Here is a 7,475-nt window from a genome sequence, read left to right on the forward strand (position 1 = left end):
TGCAACAAGTGTATCAGACAACGCTGGTCAGTTCATAGTTTTACGAAAATGTTAGTTACCAAGTGTTTAGTTCAGTTCATTGATTACAATGTTGAGAACACCTCGAATACAAGACGGCTCCTGAATTATTTTGCCCTTTCCCCAATGCTCCTATCAAAGCATTGGGCATGACTGAGTTATTAGTTCACACCCGTCCTCTCAGGTACAGGGTGAGGTGCCAAACCTAGATAGCGCTACCAACTAATACTCTGTTACCTCTCAGGTAACAAACAAGATGGGACTTAAAGGTGATAGGATGAGTGTATTATCCAACATTCCAAATTTTACCCACAAGACGTATTCCTCTCAGGAATACCCATTTGATTTACCCAAAAACCTATCCCTCTCAGGGATACCCAATGACTGTCCCAACCACCAGGACGCATGCTCAAGAGGAATGAACTCACCTTTGATTTGCTCGGTAGGTTTAATTACTCGTCCAGTTAGTCAACCAACCCTATTGTGGTTACCAATAACAATCAGTTTTAGGATTTATCAATTAACTCACGTATTTCAAGGATCACATTTATCACAAGCATCACTGTACATTACATAGCATATACTTAGTTCACACATGTGTTCACGTCCTATGTATAACATACAATAGCACACAACAATTAACTGGGCTATCTACCAAAGCCCATGCCCAATCTGTTTTTCCCTTCGGCGAAGAACCCCTCCGACGAAAGTTCCCTATCTTTCGTCATAAACATCCCCGACGAAATACCCATCTTTCGTCATAAACAACTCCGACGAAATACCCATCCTTCGTCGATACAGGATTTTAACGAAGTGTTTCTATGTTTCGTCAAGATCAGTTACACAAACATCAGTTACACATTTTCAACATAAACCTTGGATCAAACGACGGTTACTACGCATAATCTAACAAACCCTAATACGAACCATCATCATAACAGTTTCCAATTCACACACATAATTCTAATCATTGAAACTCACAACCCTAATTATCAAATAAATCAACAATAGATCAATCAGTCAATCACCGAATCACAACAATGCCAACATTTGTAACAGAAGATCGTTCATTATGTCACAATCTCAATCAATTCAATCGTTTCCCTTAACGAGTTCCTCTACGGTTCTAGCATGCATTCTAATTCCTACTCATGTTGTCACACAATCTCATAATTTTTGTCACAATCCGTACAAAATCACATAGAACTGAGAGTGGTTAACAGAAATCACATATAATCACTAACCGTGATACAAAAGTGTTTAGACAAATCGAGATAGCAAAGCTTTGTGATTCCCTGACTGCCGTCACACAGAGAACAGGAAGAAAGGACTTAGGGTTTTGTTTTTATGGCAACTAATTACAATACAAGAAGTTATACAACACACAGTTGGGCCGCGAATTATACTGGGCCGAAGGCCCTTTCTCGGCGAAATACGTGCTCGGCAAAAAACCCCCTGGTTTTTCGTCAAGACTAAGGGTGGCGAAGAACTCCTTTTTTTGTCGAAGGAATCTTGTGGCGAAGAACTATATTAGCAAACCTTAAATAATTTAAATTTAATAGTACACAATTATCAACCAATCATTACACATAACACATAAATCATTCAGATGAACTACACACGGCGCCATGTAAATCAAATTGTAAAGTCAGTGATGTGAATAGGAAAGACCTTGGAATCTCGGGTTGTCACATATATTAACATCACATGATACACAAACATCACAAATATAACACATGTCTGTAATCTTCTTGGTCGGATCTAAAAGAAAGAAGAAGAAACAGTGTTAATCAAATAATATATAAATAGAGAATCTACATATAATCTATCACATACACAAACATAAATAATGATCAAACAGTGGATCAATGAAGAGAAATTAGGTTAGGGAGAGAAACGAATGAGAGAGTGTTCGTCGAAAAGAGATACTATGATCTCAATATGGAAAAAATCATGTTATGTTTCAGCATTTTAGAAACAGAATCAATAAATTAATATTGTCCAAAAATAAAATTTTCAAAAATAAATCTTATAGAGAGTTGCTCATATGCATTCCCTCTCAAATCACCTTAAGATTCCACCACAACATGTCAAGTGTCGCAAATCCGTCTTATTTATTATATTATATAGATATAGATATCATGGCCGACCCGTTAAGCTTACCAATCTAGGCAAAGGCCTAGGGCCACCAAAAATCAAGGGCCTCCAACTTTTAGTAAAGTTTTATATATTGTATATGTATCAGGTTCAAATAAAAAGCAAAACTAAACCATGTTATTTTTTAATAAAGTTACACAGATAAAAATTGTTTAAGAAAAAAGGCCCACGTTCAAGACCAAGTTTCGAAATTAAACCACAGACATAACCGCAATCTGTAGCAACCATCTACCACTCGACCTCATCCGAATTCCGTGAATCAGCGCCAAAAATCCCTAAAATTGAGCCGCAGTCATCGCTCCTACCTCCTATCGCAACATGCTCTTTCGATTTTCTAGGTTATCGGCTATCACTAACGGTAATCACTCATGGCGTCGGGTCTGTCGGGATTGAAGGAAAATTTATGGGCAAAATTAGGACTAATTACTAAACATAGGTTAACTTTAGCAACTTATTTTTCTATTAATCTCTATATGTTTTGGAAAAGGGTCTTCACTTCGTAGTACGCTTAGGACTTAAATAACGTAGAAATAGCACTGATAGATATGTCACTATATCTATTTATATGCAATTATCCCTATTGTATTTACTACTATTACTCAACCAAGTAGTAGATTTAGAAGATATAAATTCCCTATCAATTTGGTAATTTTCAAGTCGACGAAACCAACCAAATTATGTATAGTTGATTTGAATGATTGGTTTTAAGGAAACCAAACCAGCCACGCAAGTTGGTAATTTTCAAATCAGCGAATCCAAACCATAAACACCGACCTTTAACATCCGATGCATATTCCAAACTTTTTTTATATAATTAAACTAATGTATATTCTCGCGCATAAGATTTAATCGAACCTAGAAAAAATCTTAATCCGTGACACTTTTCAATAAAGCACATAACGTTATATCACATTCACTGAACGCAATTTATTCCACAATAATTGACAAATTTCCTAAAGTTTTTCTCCAGTTATAATTTCGAGATTAATTCATGGGTTTTTTTTTAACTATAATGCCAATTTTACTATGGAAGGTAATATAGTTTTATGAAAAGGTAAGAAGGCCAGAAAATTGGGTAAAATGGTGTAGTAGTGAGGCAAGTGAAATTAGTGGGTTTAAATATGAATTGGTTAACAAAGTAACCAACCACTCACCTTCTCTTTCACTTTTACTCGGTCTAAACCACAAAGGGGAGCCCAGAATTGCATTTTACATGGGGAGTGGGTGGTGTTGTGCATGTGGTTTGAGTATGTTTTAAAAACCGATTCAAACCGGCCGGTTGTACCGGTTGAACCGTCCGGTAGAACCGGTTGAACCGTCCGGTACACCCGGTCAAATTGTTTCTAAGCCAAATATAGTACGATATAAAAACCGGATTTTAAAACATTTATTTGAGTAACTCCGAGACCAGTACACATGATTTTAGATATATTTTCATCTATTTTTCTAAATATGGGTAACATGGGGTTTCAAAGGGCTTGGTTATATAACAAGCTTTTCAGGCCCTCAATTTTTTAGGACACCCATATTCTAATTCTTTGTTTATTTAGTTAAACTGGGTTTGAGCTAAATGAATTAATGGAAGAGTGTAATCGAAAGTCGATTCGCCGTATATGAAAATTTCAAGGTGAAAAATATCAATCTTAATTAGACAGAAATCGGACACGTATAGTTAGGGGTGTAAAGATTGCTAGTTCAATTCAAAATTGACAGAGAATGGCGGATCCAGGGGTTCCTAGCAGGAACCCCCTCGGTTTGGAAAAAAGATTGAAAAAGTTGGTGGAAACAATGATTTGGAAAAAATAGTGAGAATCTATTAAAAGAAACCTCCTGAAAAAAAATCTTGAATCCGTCACAGTTGACAGAAGTGGCAGGCATGTTAGGAGTAATCGAAAATTTAGTTTGAAACTTCACTGTCTCCTTAAGCTACACTATGGTTCGAAACTTCACTGTCTCCTTGGGCTACGGTTTAGTTCGGACTGTTGTTTATATTTGAAGCTAGATAAAAGATGAAGGTTATCGACCAAGTTCTATTTCTTGACTTCTTCCTTTGTTCTTTGTTTAATATTTATAACTTGTTTAGTTGTTCTACCCTAGTTTCTACCTTAACATTATGTTTTTTTTTTCTTTTTTTGCTAAATACTTGTTCTTAGTTAACCATCACAATAGATCCCTAATTTAAACCCCTCAATGAGAAACCTCTATCGCCCAAACTCAAACTTGAGACCTGGAGGGAAAAACTCACTCGGGCCCACCATAGGTGGAACTTAAATACCCGTGGTCACCACTAGAGCACTAGTGATGGTTAATTACACGCATAGCTGCTTTCTTCGACATCATTAATAGAGAATATTGTCACCATGATCAAAAATTTGATTTGTAAAGTACACGAATGGTTCCTTTGGTTTACCAAAATTTTGAATTTGGTCCCTAGCTGTTCAAAAGTATATGGATAGTCTCTATAGTTTGCACTTTGTAACGTGTTTAGTCCCTAACAAACAAATCTAAAGGTTTTAGCATTTCTAAGTTAGGGACTAAATGTGTTACAAGGTGCAAACCACAGGGACCATCTATGTACTTTTAAAAAAAGTTAGGGACTAAATACGTAATAAATTGCAAACCACGAGGACCATCTGTGTACTTTTGGAAAGCTAAAGACGAAATCGAAAATTTTGATAAACCTCAGGGACCATTAGTTTTAGTATTGGTTTACAACCCTAAAAGTGTTGAGCCATTTCTAATCTCAACCATTCAAATTATTCCCACCAACAAATAGTTTCGAGTCTCCATAGAACGGGTTATTGTTATATTCGTTATTGCTCGTGCATATAACATAAGTGTGGTAAATGCCTAAATGGGAACTACTAAAAAAGTGCATTCAACCATTGCCACGTGGCTAGGTGGGTGATGAATTTAATAACATTATAACCGATTTGGGCCTAGTTTGCAACTTGGTCTTGTTTTGTATTTGGGGATCTGAGGTAATCACAGTTTATTTATCATCGGCCCAATAGCTATACAATATGTAACCGGGTTCACGGACGTGGTGGGCTGGTGGCTTATTAGTTATTACCGAAGTGATCAAACTTAAAAAACCGGTTAATAACCTTGTTGACAACCGGCAGACTGGTTAACCACGTCCGTAAGGGTAGCGGGCAGTGCCTTCGGTGATCAAGTTTACCTAAGGGGAATACCGCCGCCATCAACATTAGGTGAGTGTTTGATTGGGATTTCGTTGAGTAGTCACCGAGGAAGGATGAGGAAAGAGAGGGAGTTTGCATGTGGGGGCCCATTCATTCCCACTAATCACACATTTTTTTTAAAGAATTTTTTTTACCACTCACCTAGAGGGGAGCACCCCTTATGATTGAGTGTATGAGAGGAGTTGGGGTGGGGACTTGACATGAACGCATTTGATTGGCTCCGGTGAGGGTTTACCACTCATCTAGAGGGGATCACCCCTCTCACCCTAATAGAACTTAGTCGATACAAAATAAGAATCGGCTTTAAGTCATTTTACACCAAAAAACGAATTATGTAGCACACTAATGCTTAAAAAATTTAAATCAAAATCGATAAGTTTCAGGTTATGTCTCACAATAAAAACTCTAGATATATAAGTTGTCTTCAATCATATAAATTACCGTTAATTACACAAATAAAAACAATTGCTTTTAACAAACAAAGACCTAAAATATTTACGAAGAGGCGAGAGAAAGGATGAGTACCTAAAAAAAGAACGGCAACTCAGCCTGACGTTTACTTTCTTCCTCTTGATTTTCATTACGACTTTCTTCAAGTTCATTAGTGTTTCTTTCGAAAAAAGAATAAATGAGTAAATTACGTTTTGGCCCCTGTGGTTATATGAGTTTTACTATATTAGCCCAAAATAAGAATTTTTAATATATGTGCCCTCATGGTCTCTATAACTAACTATTTTGGCCTCTGAGTCTAACTCAACCCTAAACCCTGGTTAATTATTAGTCACATGACATGCACATAATGGGTAAATTGGTAATTTCCCTTCCCCTTTACTTTTAATTACTTTATAAAAAATAAAACAATAATTATCATCAAACCTAGTTTCTGCCAAACACTCAGACCCCATTAATGAACAGTTAATCCCACACAGATCACTTAATCACAGGTCAAAAATCGATAAGAAAGTTGCTGGATTACACAAACTGAAACACTCAAATAAAATTAGGGAAGAACCCTAATTTAAACCAAAATAAAAACACCCAGTTGTGAAATTCATACAAAAAGATTGAAAACAAACCAGAAATAAAGCATCCAAACCCACCATCTGTTCGGCTTGACTCTGTTTATCAATTTACTAATCTGAGTATCTGTTCAAATAATTTTTATTTTGTGTAATTGAATGAAAGAGATATAGATTTGAAGCCAAAAGACAATCAATCGGCAATCCCTAATACTGACAAAAACCAGAAGTAAATTCTTAAATAATTTAACTTACTGTCCACAAGGTCTCAATCCCACTTGCCGAATATTCAAATCGAACAGAATCGACAACTAATTTGAGATATGAATCGGGTAAGACCACTCGACGAAATCTGTTTAGATCTGGTTAATGGGAGCCGTAAAAGTGTTGAATTTTTGGTGTGAATCTGAGAAAACAGAGGGCACTGAAAAGGTGGAATGAATATGATGATGGCAATTGGAAGGGGAAAGATGGAAGGTTCATTGGTTCCTTATCCAAAATGGGGAGTCATGAAAATAAAATACGGATAATTGTCTTATATTCTAGATTTCGTTCGTTCCTTATCCAAACAGGGCCACCGTAAGAGCGTCGTACCAGTCTCCGGGCTGTTCATCCTATCCTCTGGTAACGAAGAACATAGAGGAGGAGAAATTACTTAATCTTGAAAAAATGAATAAGAAGAAGTGATAAAGTAGCTAGGTTTTTTTCTTTATAAAGTAATTGATAAAAAGTAAATGATAAAAAAATATAAACAAACAAAGAAAGTAATTAAAGGGGGGGGGGGGGGGGGGGGGGGGAATTACCAATTTACCCATCATGTGTATGTCATGTGACTAATAATTAAACAGGGTTTAGGGTTGAGTTAGACTTAGGGGTCAAAATAGTTAGTTATAGAGACCACGGGGGCACATATGTTAAAAATTCTTATTTTGGGCTAATATAGTAAAACTGATACAACCACAGGGGCTAAAAACGTAATTTACTCAAGAATAAATGGTTTTCGGCTTTCCCATGATAATTAACCTACATACCTAAAATCAAAATCAGAATTCACAAATCAATAACTAAAATCATATAA

The 7,475-nt window shown here is 36.2% G+C and overlaps 1 long non-coding RNA gene across 1 annotated transcript; it reads right to left on the reverse strand.

Annotated features, from left to right (window-relative positions):
• Positions 1-5,788: 5,788 nt before the first annotated feature.
• Positions 5,789-7,062, reverse strand: LOC118489026. Its single transcript, XR_004885806.1, has 2 exons — positions 6,653-7,062; positions 5,789-6,496 (listed from the first exon to the last, which is right to left on the reverse strand). It is a non-coding gene; the product is annotated as an uncharacterized LOC118489026 (long non-coding RNA).
• Between the last annotated feature and the right edge of the window lie 413 nt (positions 7,063-7,475).

The sequence above is a fragment of the Helianthus annuus genome, chromosome 17 (assembly GCF_002127325.2).
Source record: "Helianthus annuus cultivar XRQ/B chromosome 17, HanXRQr2.0-SUNRISE, whole genome shotgun sequence".
NCBI lineage: Eukaryota > Viridiplantae > Streptophyta > Magnoliopsida > Asterales > Asteraceae > Helianthus > Helianthus annuus.